Genomic DNA, 15,055 nt, shown 5'->3' with positions numbered 1-15,055 from the left:
AATGGTTCCTGAGGGGCAAGATTCTCTCTCTCAATTCAGTGAATATACTTCAAGAATGTTTTTATAGCTGCGTGCAGTGGCACACACCTGTAATCCCAGTGTTTCTGGAGGCTGAGGCAGGAGGATCCAAGAGTTCAAAGCCAGCCTCAGTGAGACCCTGTCTCTAAATAAAATACAAAAAAGGGCTGGGTATGTGACTCAGTAGTCAAGTGCCCTTGAGTTCAATCCCCCCGCCCCAAAAAAATGCTTTTACGAAAAGATCCAGGAAGATCAACCAGCAGCAAAAAGGAGGGTGATGCTAAGACCCAGGGTTTTGGTAAGGAACGGGGAATGGCCAGGCAGCTCCAGTGATTTGGGAGAGCTGGGCTGATTTGGAGATATAACCTGGGCAGCCCCCTCCCCACAGGAGGCTTTAGGTGGTAGGCTGTTAGACTTTAAGGGAATCACAGGGTCCACCAGCTTGCCACAGTTTGCTCCAGATATGTGGTCCCCAACCATCCAGCACAGACTTCAATCACCTCCCTCACCTCCCAGTCAGCAAACAGCCAAATGCACCACAGCTAGATTTAGTACGCTAGAGACCCTGAAGGGCTGACTCCCACAAAGGCCCCCAGTGCAGTGCACATGTGCAGAGTCCAAGGCTGTGGCCCTCAGAGTGCATGAAACTGCTCTTTGAGACCAACTTCAGTTGCTTCTCAGTGCCTTCAGGGGATCAATACTGTCATTTCAAATCCAAATGACTCTGAGATGTAACCACTCATAGGACTTTGTCATCCACCCCTTTGGCAGACTTCGGTCTGATATCTGCTATACTGTTCCCAGCCTTGGAATGAGGAATGACAAGGCAGACCACTGAGTAGTCCACCGAGTGGTCCACCAAGTGCTCCCCGGCTGCAGGGCCACTATGGAGTCTGAGCCTGAAGTCTTCAAAAGTTGAACTTTTCAGAGTCCCTGACTCTGTAGCTCCTGCCATTTAGTCTTTCTTTCCTTTCTCCAGCAAGAACCACAGAAAGCAGATGAGCAGTCAGCAAGGAGATCTCTTCCTGTGCTCCTGGCCAAGCTTGGCCCTCAAAAGGACACGGAAAATATCAAAAATGCCTCCATGGTATCACAGCCCCAAAATTGCTTTGAACTGCTCCCCAAAATGGAGCACATGTGCCTTCCAGTTCATTGGAGAAAGCTCTCCTAGGCCTGCTGTGTTCCTTCCTCTCCTCAACCCCGTCCTGGACTCTGTCTTTGCCTATGGGCCTCCCAGCCTTGTCTGTTTGATTTCTCCTATCCCTTCCCAAATTACTCTGGAGTGTCCTCTTCTGCTCCAAGTAGCACCTTCTGCCCACAGCTGAAGCCTCTGATGCTTCAGACCACACTGCAAGGAAGGCAGTTTTACCTACCTCCATTGTGTCTCAGAGAGGGGTGGGGGCAATCCTTGGAAACGCGGGGAAACTAGCCCAGAAGGAAATTCTGCCAGGATACAGGCCTGGGGTTTCCAACCAGGCTCTGCTCCCACCCAGCACCACCCACTCATCCATCTGTCCTCCCACTCCTCCACCCACTCAGCTCCTGCAAAGTCTCCTTCTTAAGTATATGCTGTCTTATTATTCCTTAATGAATTGTCTCATGTTTCTGAATCTCCAGATGGTGGCTCTATTCTCCTCCCACCCCTCACTTTCATGGAGCTTGAAGCCCTTTCTCAGGGCCACTGGGTCTGGGTAAAAGAAGCCTGAGGAACCACCAAGGGTACATTGAGCAGTCGGGGCCTGAAGCTGCCTGGTAGCTGAATGTGATTCACCCATAAATCCAGGCCATTGTGATGGCAGATGGGGTTGGGGAGGCATGAATTAGGTTTTCTGTCAGGAGGGGGACAGCTAAGTCCACAGAGAGATTAAGCCACAGAGTCAGGGTGGTCAGGACTGGGATTCACATCCACCGAATTGGGGCTTCAGCCTGGGGAAAGGAACCTGAAATCCAAGTCCACCGGACTATGGCAAGGTTGGGGCAAAACAAGGGAAAGAGGCAGGAATCCCTACTGGAAGGGCTGATGCCTAACCTGCCTCCAGAGTTTCCTCAAGAGACCCAGCTGGCTTGCCTGGGGCAGAACCTAGCTCTGAACCAAAGACAGGTCAAAGAGAGATCCTCAACTAGAGCTCTCAACTAGAGCACATGAAAACTTAGTTTTTCTTCTAGAACTTCAATCACTGGAGTCCTAGATTTATGAGGGGCTACAGGGAAAGGACTAGGTACAGCCCCCTGGGAGCCAGTTCTGAGGATTTGCTCAACCCCAGTAGAGTATCCAGGACAGGTGCCAGGCCTAGAAGCATCACAGGGGGCACTGGTGGCCCTGCCCATCCAGGCAGGCCCCTGTTCAAACCACTGTCCTGTTTAGTCATTCTCACCACAGTGGAAGAGACCTACTCCTCACTCATCCTACAATCCCAGCAGGCTCAAAATGCCTACCTCAGGCCCACTCCCTCCCTTTACCCAGATCTTATCTAGGTCACTTCTCATCCCAAGGATTTGATGATTTATGTCCACACCCTTATGAAAACCACATGCAGTTGTGTGGGCACAGTGGTTCACACCTGTAATCCCAGCTGCTCAGGAGGCTGAGGCAGGAGGATTGAGAATTCAGAGCCAGCCTCAGCAATGGCGAGGAGGTAAGCAACTCAGTGAGACCCTATCTCTAAATAAAATACAAAATAAGGTTAGGGATGTGGCTCAGTGGTCAAGTGCCCCTGATCAATGCCCAGTACCCGAAAAAAAAAAAAAAAAAAAAAAAAGAAAAAAGAAAACTACATGCACTCCAGCACCATGCAGTATTGCTTCAAAGCATTATCTAGACAGATGCCATTACATGAATTTTTTTTGTACCAGGGATTGAACCCTGGGGCACTTAACCACTGAGTCACATCTCCAGGTTCTTTTGTTTTTTGAGACAGGGACTCACTAAGTTGATGAGGCTAACTTTGAACTTTCGATCCTCCTACCTCAGCCTCCTGAGTCACTGGAATTACAGGCGTGCACTGTCGTGCCTGGCAAGTATTTCAAATGATTAAAGTATGTTCTACTTTCTTCTCAGCAATGCCAGAGATCGTAACCAGGGCCATATATGAAGTTGTATGTGTGTGTGTTATTTCTTTTTTACTATAATTATTAGTACATATTAGTTATACAAAACTGGGTTTCATTGTGACAGTTTCATATGAGCACATGATGTACTTTGATCACATCCACCCGCTCTATTTCACTTTCACTCTTTTCTTCTCCCCCAGTCCTGTTCCCCTTCCCTGATCGTCCCCTTTCTGCTTTCATGTTGTCCTTTTTGTTTTTTTAGATTCCACTATATTTCTGCATTTATGAAATTATAAAAATAATATTACAATAGGACAAACCTTGGAAAAGAGGAAAGACAAGATTTAGTTTTGAGCTTAGGACAAAATAATCGAGGTCAGGGCTGGGGGTATAGCTCAGTGGTAGATGTATGGTAATACTGTGGTCAATCCCCAGCACCAAAAACAAAACAAAAAAGGTCATGGTGTTTAAAAATGCAATATAAAGCTGGATGCCATGGCACATGTCTATAATCCCAGCAACTCGAGAGGCTGAGGGAGAAGGATCACAAATTCAAGGCCAGCCTAGCAACTTAGCAAGGCCCTAAGCAACTTAGCAAAACCCTGTCTCTAAATAAATAAAAAATAAAGTGTTGGGGATGGAACTCAGTGGTAAAGCACCCCTGTGTTCAACCTCCAATACCAGATAAAATAAAATGTACAATTTAGTGCTGAGTATGGTGGCACATATTTATAGCCCCAGCAGAAGGATCTCTCAAGCCCAGGAGTTCAAGGACAGCCTGGGCTATGGTAGTGAAACCCTATCTCATCAGAGGTGTTGGGGAGGGGAAGGGAGAACTGCTTTGGGTCTGGTTGGTAGATGCTTGCATGAGGCCACAGATTCAGTCACCAGCCACACTCAAAAAAAAAAAAAAAAAAAAAAAGAAAGACAGAAAGAATCAATGTCCTATAATATATAATAATGAAACAGATCCACCAGTCAACAACAAAACAATGTTACCAATAATATTGAAGTTTCTCAAGCGCTCACCCACTTGCTTGTCCATCCTCTTCACCCCAGTGACCAATATCCTAAATGTTTAGATTCATCTTTTTTAAAAAAAAAAATATCTTTATTTTATTTATTTATTTTTATGTGGTGCTGAGGATCGAACCCAGGGCCTCTCACGTACTAGGCAAGTGCTCTACCACTGAGCCACAACCCCAGCCCTAGATTCATTTAAGGAGGATTTCTTTATAGATTTACCTTGATGCATATATCCTTACATCCTGACATTTAGTTTTGCTTGTCTTTTAACTTTCTGAAAATTAGATATTATATATATATTGTCCCCTTTCTGCTTTCATGTTATCCTTTTTGTTTTGTTGTCCATTTTGTTTGGGTTTGGTTTGGTTTTTTGGTACCAGGGGTTGAACCCAAGGGCATTCAACCACTGAGCCATATCCCCAGCCCTTTTTTGTATTTTATTTAGAAACAGGGTCTCACTGAGTTGCTCAGGGCCTCACTAAGTTGCTCAGGGCCTCACTAACTTTCGATCTTCCTGCCTCAGGCTTCCTGAGTTGCTGGGATTACAGGTGTGCACCACCACATCTGGCCTGTATGTATTCTTATATTTCATATTTTTGTCATTCAGCATATGCTTGTGGATCTATTCATGCTGTGTGGGTTTCTGACAGAGCTGTTATAAACATTCTTGACAAGTCTTCTGGTACCCATAAACATGAGTTTTTCTAAGGTTTATACCAAGAAGTGAACCTACTGGGTAGGGCTTGCTTCATGTGTAATTTGCAGACTCCAGTGCAAATGAAAACATGTACTCTTGATAAATTATTAGGGATTTCAAGATGACAGCAGCAGCAGAGAATCAGACCAGGTGTGAGCCCCACGTGACTGCCCAGGTGCACAGCTATGAGGCCACCCTCCCTCAGTCTTCATCCCCACTCAACAAGGTCATACAATGGTTTGTGCCTAATACAAGAGGCAGCCTGATGTCAGTATGTAGCACACCTGCTGTTTCCCAACCTCACCATCACTTGATACCATCAGACTTTTTAACATTTTTGTCCATGTAATAAGGGTAAAATGGCATTTTGTTGTGGTTTCAATTTGCATTACCTTAGTTACCTAAGAGGGTATCTGCATCCATTTTGTGTTGCTATAACAAAATTCCTGAAGCTTATTAGGAAAAGAGGTTTATTTGGTTCACAGTCCAACAGCATTGTGCCAGCATCTGGCAAGGGCCCCCTGTCTGCATCATAATGTGGCAGAGAAGCAGAAAGACAAGCAAGCTTATGCAAAAGAGACTGAGCATATGGAGGGGACTTGCTTTATAATAACAATCTTTTCTTGTGGTAACCAATCCAGGACTGAGAAACACACTCCCTTGAGGTGCATATTATCCCTTCTAAGGGCAGTTTCTCCATGACCTAATTATCTCCCGTAAAGGCCCCATCACCTCAAGACCACTACCTTGGGAAAGTAAGCCTCAGCATGAGTTTTTATGAAGACAAACCACATTCAAACCACAGAAGAGGGTGAGCAACTTGGGTGTGCATTGACTGTTGGGTGAGTTTTTTTTTTTTTTAATGTTTTTTAGTTGTTGATGGACCTTTATTTTATTTACTTATTTATATGAGGTGCTGAGAATCTAACCCAGTGCCTCATAATATGTGTGAGACAAGTGCTCTATTGCTAAGCTACAACTCCAACCCCAAGTTTTGTTTTTTAAGACTATGGGCAGAGTTGTTTCTTTCTAGTTCTGTTCTTTTTTTAATATTATTTTTTATTCTGTATTTTTAGTTATACATGTTTAGTTCTGTTCTTACTCCTTGAAAACCTTGTGGACTTGGATAGATCACTCCCATCCTGAGGTCTCATTTTTCTCATTTGAACAATAGAAATATGTTGTTTTGGGTCTGAGGTTATGGCTCAGTGGTGGAGTGCTTGCCTAGCCTGTGTGAGGCACATCCTCAGCCCCACATACAAATAAAAGTATTGTGTCCATGTACAACTTTAAAAAAAATTTAAAGAAATATGTTTTGTAGTTATTTTATTTTATTTGGTACTGATTGAACCCAGTGGATGCTTTAACACTGAGCTACACCCCCAGCTCTTGTTTTTGCTTTTTGAAACAGGGTCTCACTAAGTTATCAAGACTGGCTTTGAACTTGGGATCATCCTGCCTCAGTCTCCTGAGACTCTAAAATTATAGGCATGAACTACTGCACCCAGCTATGTCATAGTTCATGTAGCGTTGGTAGTATAGTCCCTTCAGGCCAGGGGATATGTTCTTTTCATCTTTGGGTAATTAGCCAAGGGCTTAAGAAATGGTGTTCACATGAGTTCATTGCTTCTACTGAATGAAGCATGTAATACACCAGGTCAGTCAATAGAAATCAACCAAGGTAGGACAGGGATGGGAGCCTCCATCTAGAAGCTGGAAGTATGGCAGAGAGATGTGCAGAAACGTGGCTCAAGTTGAGCTCAGCCCATTTCCACCACTGTGAGCAATGTACCTTCACCTCTCTATGCCCCTATTTTCTCCTCTGCAAATGGGAATGATGACATCCCCTTCCCAGGGTTAGAGCAAGGATTAAATTAGTGGTAGAAGCAGTGACTGTTCTTTTCACTCTGCCTCTGAAGTTGTAAGAGACATTCCACAGACCAAACCTTGGGGATCACGCCTCTCTCTCTCTGGGCTCAAGTCTTTTTGTTGTCAGTGAGCGGGGTGAACCTACCACTGACTGTCCACCCTGGGTCACAGAGTTTCCAAGATGGATTTGCAGGAGGAAAAGATTAAATTCCATTAAGCTAGAAATCTGCCTGAGATGGTCAACACACACACACCCAAGTTTTTTTGGTTTTGCTTTTGTTTTGGACTCAGTTGCAATTTACACAATACTATATTTTGATATTAACCATCTGAGACCTGTGTATGTGTAATAGGCTTAGGGGAGAAATTGCAATGTTCCTCCCCCTTTTCCACAGTCCACTGATGCTCTAACAGAAGAATTGTTGAAACACTTGGGATGGCTTCATCCTTTCAGCTGCTGAGTGACCCACATGAAGCAGGGGTCAGGGTTGCTAATTCTATCCCCCACACCAATGACCTCTAGTGGGTGAAGACCACATCTCCACCTGCCTCCTGGATAATGTCTCTTGCAAGCTATGTAGACACCTATGACTACACAGGTCCAAAATTCACTGCCCTGACACCAGGTTCCATATCATCCCAGCGATTAGCATCACCTTCCTCTACCCATACACCCATGGCAGAAGCCTGGGAGCCACCTCCTCCTATCTCCCCAGACCCTGACCATCCCTCATCTTCTCTGTATCCCTCTGAGAACTTTTAAAGATCTGAATAATTTATCATCCAAGCCATGACACCTTTGAGCCTGAGCAAGGGCACTATTAATAAATGAGCTAGAACAACAGGAAAATACCAGTACATCTGGCCATGGTGCACAAGAGACAAAGACAATGAATAATGATAACTACCAGGCACTGCTATAATAGCCAAAAATACAACACCACTTTACATGTCCACAAATTGGAGCCAGAGGATGGAATCTCATTCCACATTTGAAAATGCTCTCTCTAAATAATTTTAGGAAATTTAAGTAGAAAAAAATAAAACAAGTAGGAAATTTAAATAATTTGAAGATAAGGAAAAATAAGTAAGAAAACTGAAAATAAATTATTTTAAATTTCAAAAACAAATGCAAAGTATATGAAAGTATATGTATAATATATATATATATATATATATATATATATATATATATATATATACACAAATTTTGGTAGAAATGTACCAATTCTATACTCACAGAAAAGTGTAGAAGGAATTAAAGTATGTTCTTCCTTTACCACCATTTCATTTTCCACAGTTTCAGTTACCCGCTGTCAACAGCAATCCAAAAATGTTAAATGGAAAATTGCAGAAATAAACGATTTATAACTTTTAAATTGCATGCTCTGTGTAATGATGAAATCTTGTGCTGTCCCTGCCCATCTGAGGCATGAATCATCCTTTTGTCCAGTGTTTCCACACTGTACATGCTAGCCTTTCCTTACCTGTCTCATTTAGCTGTCTCATTTATCAGATTGACTACCTCAGTATTGCAGTGCTTGTAACCCTTATTTTTTACTAATAATAGTCCAAAGTGAAAAAGTAATGATGCAAAGGAGGCATCCAGGCAAAAAACTTGAAAGGATAGCCAGGCACGGTGGTGCATGCCTGTCATCCCAGCAATTTAGGATGATCGAAACATTCTGTCTTAATTTCGAACTTGGAAACACAGATAAGTACATTCGTCTAAACTCCTTAGATAATGACTTAAAATTGGCACAGTATGTGAATTACACCTCAATAAAAAATAAAAAGACTCAGGCCAGGAGACCAGGGTTGGACAGGTCCACTGGGCTCAAGTCTCGGGTATGACGGGAAAGAAGGGCGGAGACCAGGGTTGCACACGCGCCCTTGGCCGAATATTGCGTTAAGCTGGATCCCGCAGAATTCCAGCAGGAGAAAATACTGTTCCTGCCAGCGCGAGGCCTTAGCTCCTGTTCTGCGTTCTCCGCTAGGGACTCCTCCGGGAACCGGGAGGCACCTGAAGGATGGCGTTGCCTGCATTCAGAGGGGCCTGACCCCTATGGAGACGCTGAAAGGAGTCCAACTATCCATTGCCAAGAAGAAATCTATTGGTTATAAAACTAGAACGCCTCTACATAAAAAAGTAGAATGAAAGAATCTTTGGATGGTGGATGTGTCAAAGCAATGATACCTCAACAGGGGCTTCTGGACAAAATTAAAGAAGAACCTGACAATGCTCAAGTAAACTTTTCCTTTTGAAAAAGTGCCCCCCCCTTCTTGTCTACTTTTGAATTGAAAAATTTACCTAGCCAGTTTAAGGCTTATAAACTAAAACAAATATTCTTTCCCTGTTAGGTGGGTGCTTTGGTTTGATTTTGTACTCTCAAAGTTCATGTGTTGGATGCATAATTAACCAATGCAATGTTGTTGGGGGTTGAGGCCTAATACCAGATAATTAGGTCATGAGGACTTCTGTCCTCAAGGATGGATTGATGCCATGGAGTGGGTTAGTTATTGCAAGAGAGGCCTTGTTATAAAGCCAGTTCAGCCCTCTTTTGCTTCTTGCTCTTTCTTGGATCCTCTGTTGCCTTTTCTCGTGATGCAGCACATAAGACCCTGACTAGGTATAACCCTTATATCTTGGATTTCACAGGCTCCAGAACTGTAATAAATTTCTTTTCCTTATGAAAAAAAAAAAAAAAGACTCAGGCCAGACTCTGGTAATCTCAAGCAATAGGATCTGTAGACCTCCTCACTGTAGAGAGAGCAACACCCCAGGAGGAGCTATGAGACAGCCACACTTGTGAGTGGTCAGTAGGCCAATGGCCAAGAGAGGTGATGTTAGAGGTTGTATCCACTGATCAATCAGATGCCTGCACTGATGATCACTTATCTGAGACAGTCACTAGTGGCCCTGGGTAAATCCTCATGGAGTCGGGACAGGAGTTAGCACTGAGGCTTACTATGAGCCAGACCCTGGGCTAGACAGCCTGCAATTTATTCAGTTATCTCTGCAGACCTAACAGACATTATGAGAGCGCTGGGCAGAGGAAACTTAAGGTCATGGTCAGCATACAGTAGACCCCAGGATGCCTCCTTCCTGAGAGTAATGTTCCCACCTCTGGTCATCACCTGCTGTAGTGTAGAAAGGACAGGATAGCAGGTAAATGAGTGAGTGAGTGTAGCATACAGTAGACCCCAGGATGCCTCCTTCCTGAGAGTCAGAACTGAATGTTCCCACCTCTGGTCATCACCTGCTGTAGTGTAGAAAGGACAGGATAGCAGGTAAATGAGTGAGTGAGTGTGTGTGTGTGTGTGTGTGTGTGTGTGTGTTTATGTTTATGAGAGAGAGAGAGAGAGAGAGAGAGGTGGGGTTGGGGGAGTGCTGCTGCATGGTTGGCCATGTAGCCAAGTAGATTTAAATAGAACAAATCTCTTAGAAATCAGACTTGTGTCAGCAGTTAGTCTTCAGGATGCTTTATTGAAATCTTACATCTCCAGAGATGATCAGTTGCTCAGTTTAGAAAGCAAATATTCAATCAGCACAGAGAGTGTGCGGAGGTTCTCCTGCTGTGGCTGCAGCAGAGCATATGGTGTGTGGAGGACCAGGGACCTTGAATGCAGCAATTGAGGGTTTGTTCTCTGCTAGGCAAGAATAATAAGCTCCCCTTGGCTCTGCAAGAGGAGCAGGGGAAGTAAGTGCATTCATAAGTTAGAAAAACCCTCTGTAGTATGTGAAAATGCCTGAGATGGTGCTTGTGAGAATGCTTTAAACATGATCTGTACTGCACTTGCACTGTATACAAACACAAGGCACATGCAAATAAGATTATCTGAGTTTAATAGGGACTATTTACTGTAATCCCCTCTTATCTACAATGGATGCATACCAAGACCCTCAGTAGATGTCTGAAACTGAAGCTAGTACCCAAACCACAAAGTTAATGCTTTTTCCATTTTGACTAAGCACTTACCACATACTGTGGCCAAAACTTTTGCAGTTTGAGATATGACAGAAACTAGCATGAGTTTGTCTTTCCTTCACAATTTCATGGATAGATTTGTTCTTACTGTAGATCATAACAAATTTGGCATATGATTTTTTTTCTTTCCTTATTATGTCAAGAATTTTCACCTTTTTATTCTTGTGCTTTGGGGCCATTACTAAGTAAAATGTGAGTTGCTTGAACAAGAGCCCTGCAATACTAAGACAGTTAATTTGATGCCCAAAATGGCTACTGTGACTAATAGGTGGGTAGTATATACAGTGTGGATATGCTGGACAAAGAAATGATTCAAATCCTGAGTGGGATGGAGCAGGATAGCGCAAGTCTTCATCACCCTACTCAGAACAGCACACAATTTAACACTTACTAGTTGTTGATTTCTAGAATTTCCCACTTAATATTTTCAAACCACGATTGACTGAAGATAACTGAAACTGCAGAAATCAAACCATGGCAAGTGCACAGGTACTGATGTACTAAGGGGTTGAAAGTGTCAGGAACCCAAAGGTATAATGCAGTACCATTGGGGCCAACAAGAGAGAGCTGGAGACTGTTGCCCTACCTAGGCACGGAGGTACAAGAGGAGGGTTGTATGAACAGGGCCATCTACAGGAACTGCAGCCTTCAATCTTCAATCTTCTAGAGAATACTAAGCAGCCAACCACAACCCTGCAAGGAGACAGTGAGGGAATAAATGTCCTGAACTCATTTTCCTTCCACTCATCAGTCTCCTCCCTACCTCTCATTGCTAAGTCAAGTGAGAGCCAGCCAGAGGGTGCAGAGCAGGGTTCAGGGGGTATTGGCTATGAAGGGCATTGGCATAGATAAAAGTGACCTTTAACAATATGATCTCTATGTAAAAGGATAAATTAAGGTGCATTCTCTTAGTGGATTCCATGTGTCTGTTTAAAATATCATGGTAGATTTATTATACTCAGTCTGCGTGAGAAAGCAATGAAAATATATAAAAACCATCCTATTTTAACATTAAGAATTATATAAATAACACATGCACGTGTTCTGTAAAGCATAAGATGTCTGGTTGCCTCTTGGAGGTGATGTGGATGAGGTAGCTGTGGATATTCACGTCATGCTTTATATGTGTGGCATTATTTGAATTTGTAAAAATGAGCATGACATATTTTTCCAATTAAAAAAAAGTAGAATATAAAAGTAAAGAAATTTTGGAAGCCAGAAGGAGTGAATAGGCTGAGGAAGAGAACGAGGCCGGGAGAGCTACAAGAGCTGCTTGACAGAGAGAGGCCAGGCAGTTAGGGGTCAGAACTAAGCATGGCAGGGACAGTAGGATGCAGTGGAGGACCAGGCTGTGAAACATTGCAGATCCTTCTCCTCTCTCTTCTCCCTTGGAGATGGCAACATGGCTAGAAGCCAAGAAGGCAGCTGGTACGGTAGGGAAATTGAGCAAATATATTGAGCATAATGGGAGTCAGGATTCTCACTATCAAAGAACAGAATTACAAATACAGGAAGGAGAAAGACTATAAAGAACACTGGGAAAAATGGAGATGAATTCTCTCTCTCTCTCTCTCTCTCTCTCTTTCCTGTGTTAACTTTCCATTGTTGCAACAAAATACCTGGGATAATCAACTTAAAAGAAGGAAAATTTTATTTTGGCTCACAGTTTCCAAGATTTTAGTTCATGCTCATTTGGATCCATTGCTTTTAGTTCCATAGCAAGGCAGAACATTGTGATAGGAACTGTGCTTACTTCCTGGCAGCCAAGAAACAAAGACAGAGAGGAGGCCCCATCCTCTCAATATCCCCTTGAAAGGCACACCCCCAATACCTAGCTTCTTTCTACTCTGCCCCACCTTGTAAAGTCTCAACTACCTCCCATTATCAACATAGACTAGCCACCAAGCCTCTAACACATGGTCTTCGGGGGACATTTCAGATGCAACCCATAAATATATGTATGTGTTATGTGTATATGTACATATATAGACAGAGATAGAGAAAGAGAGGCAGAAACAGATGAGGAGAGAACTTTTATATACATATATAAAAACTATATATACAGATAAAATTGTAATGCCACAAAATAAAACATAATAAAATACTATGAACTACAAATAATATAGGCATCCACAAATCCATATTAATTATAGAGATGGAAAGGCTCTTCCTTACATACAAAGCCAACTCATAAATGTAGAAGGGGTGATGGAATTGGAGAAACCATAATTTGGTAAGCATCATAGTGGTGGATTGATTCAGGCAGGAGAATCATGGATTCATGGATTCTAAAGCTAATGGATAAAGGTTTGATAAGGAACAGAATATTACAAAATATAAACCAAAATTTGTTTCAACAAAATCGCTACTACACACACACTCTCTCCTGCCCCTCCCCATCAGGAAGTGAGCCTAGTTCCTCTCTTCTTGAGACACCGTAGACTTCCAAGGCCAGGTCAGAAGGCTTTATAGTGTTTGGCCTCATCTCTTGGAACTCCCTCTCTCTCTCTGGGAACATTCCCTCTCAGAACCAGCAACTATGCTGAAAAAAAATCACAAGCCCCAAGGGAAGGCTACGTGTTGTTGGCTCTAGTTAATAATCCCAACTGCACCTGTCTTTCAGCCACCCCAGACCAGAAGTCATTTTAGAAATGTATCCCCTAGCCACCAGCCAAACGCAAAAAAAAAAAAAAAAAAAAAAAAAAACTAGTTCTTCATATAGAAGGGATTTAATGTCAGAAGGAAACTTGGAACATCAGGAAGAAAGGAATAACAAAATAATACTGTAGATAATTTTCCTCTTGTGACACTTCTTTAAAATCAGTTTGATGGGGGCTGGGGATGTGGCTCAAGTGGTAGCGCGCTCGCCTGGCATGCGTGCGGCCCGGGTTCGATCCTCAGCACCACATACAAAGCAAAGATGTCGTGTCCCCCGAAAACTAAAAAAAAAAAAAAAAAAAAAAATCAGTTTGATGGTTGAAAGCAATATATACATAATATATGTATAATATTTTATATAATATATAATGTATAATATTTATGTAACATAATATATATATATAAAATAATGTCTAAAGAGACTTTCAATTTCATAGACATAATATATAAAACAATACAATATGAAGATGGGCGTATAAAGAGATCTGGATATAATGATGAGTTTCTACAGTTCATTTAAGCAATCAAATATTTATTATAAATAGACCGTGAAAAGTTAAGTATGTATGTTGTAATCCTCACAGAGGCCAATTAAAAAAACCACATAAATAAGTATAGTAAAATAATACAGTAGAGCCAGGCACAGTGGCACACACCTATAATCCCAGCAACTTGGGAGGCTAAGTCAGGAGGATCACTAAGTTTAGGGCCAGCCTTAGCAACTTGGTGAGATTCTGTCTCAAAAAATAAAAAGGGCTGGGGATGGAGCTCAGTGTTAAAGTGCCCCTGGGTTCAAATTCCAGTACCAAAAAAAAAAAAAGGTAATACATTTTTAAAATTATTCACCTATAAACTAGCATCATTATAACTGGTTTATAACTCCATGTTTCATTTTCTGCATAATCTTAGAGGTTAATACATTTAAGAGTATTAGTTTGTGTTTTGGGAAACATAATATTATAAAAGAGTCATTTTGTGAAAAAAAATTGAAAAGGGTGGGATGTAACTCTTAAAGGAACCATTTTTTTATGTTATTGTGATTGATCTGGTATCATTTTAAATTACAATATTATAACTTTGGATGTTAAGTGTAATCCTATGGTAACCACACATAAAATAGCTAAAGACAATACATAAAAAGAAATAAGAAAGGCATATAAATATCTCACTACAGAAACAATCAACTAAAAACAAAAGAATACAATAATTCGGGCCAAAAACGTTATAAGACTTATTTATTTATTTGTTTGTTTGTTTTTAAATACATGTTTTTTTACTTGTCAGTGGACCTTTATTTTATTTATTTATATGGGTGCTGAGAATTAAACCCAGTGCCTTATACATGCAAGGCAAGCATTCTACCACTGAGCCACATAATCCAGGCACCATGGCACACACTTGTAACTCCAGCACCTCAGGAAGTTCAGGCAGGAGGGTTGCCGATTCAAAAGCAATCTAATGAGACTCTGTCTCAAAATAAAAAATAAAAAAGGGCTGGGAATGTGGCTCAGTGTTTAAGCACCTCTGGTTTCCATCCCTGGAACAGAAAAAAAAAAAAAAAAAGGCAAAATAACACAAGTAAGTCCCTTCCTTTCAGTAATTAAATATAAATAAAAATATTTATAACTAAAGATAAATTGACAGATTGAATTTAAAAAACAATCCAACTAATATGCTGACTTCAAGAATCTTACATTAGCTCCCAAAAGAACAAATACATTACAAGAATGGAAATTCTATTTAAACA

The 15,055-nt window shown here is 41.8% G+C and overlaps 1 non-coding gene across 1 annotated transcript; it reads right to left on the bottom strand.

Annotated features, from left to right (window-relative positions):
* Positions 1-4,201: 4,201 nt before the first annotated feature.
* On the bottom strand, positions 4,202-4,274 carry Trnat-agu (transfer RNA threonine (anticodon AGU)). Its single transcript has one exon. It is a non-coding gene; the product is annotated as a tRNA-Thr (tRNA).
* Between the last annotated feature and the right edge of the window lie 10,781 nt (positions 4,275-15,055).

This window comes from Callospermophilus lateralis, chromosome 1 (assembly GCF_048772815.1).
Source record: "Callospermophilus lateralis isolate mCalLat2 chromosome 1, mCalLat2.hap1, whole genome shotgun sequence".
Classification (NCBI taxonomy): domain Eukaryota; kingdom Metazoa; phylum Chordata; class Mammalia; order Rodentia; family Sciuridae; genus Callospermophilus; species Callospermophilus lateralis.
Note: the sequence above shows the minus strand (reverse complement) of the source record. Positions and strands in the feature narration are given on the sequence as shown.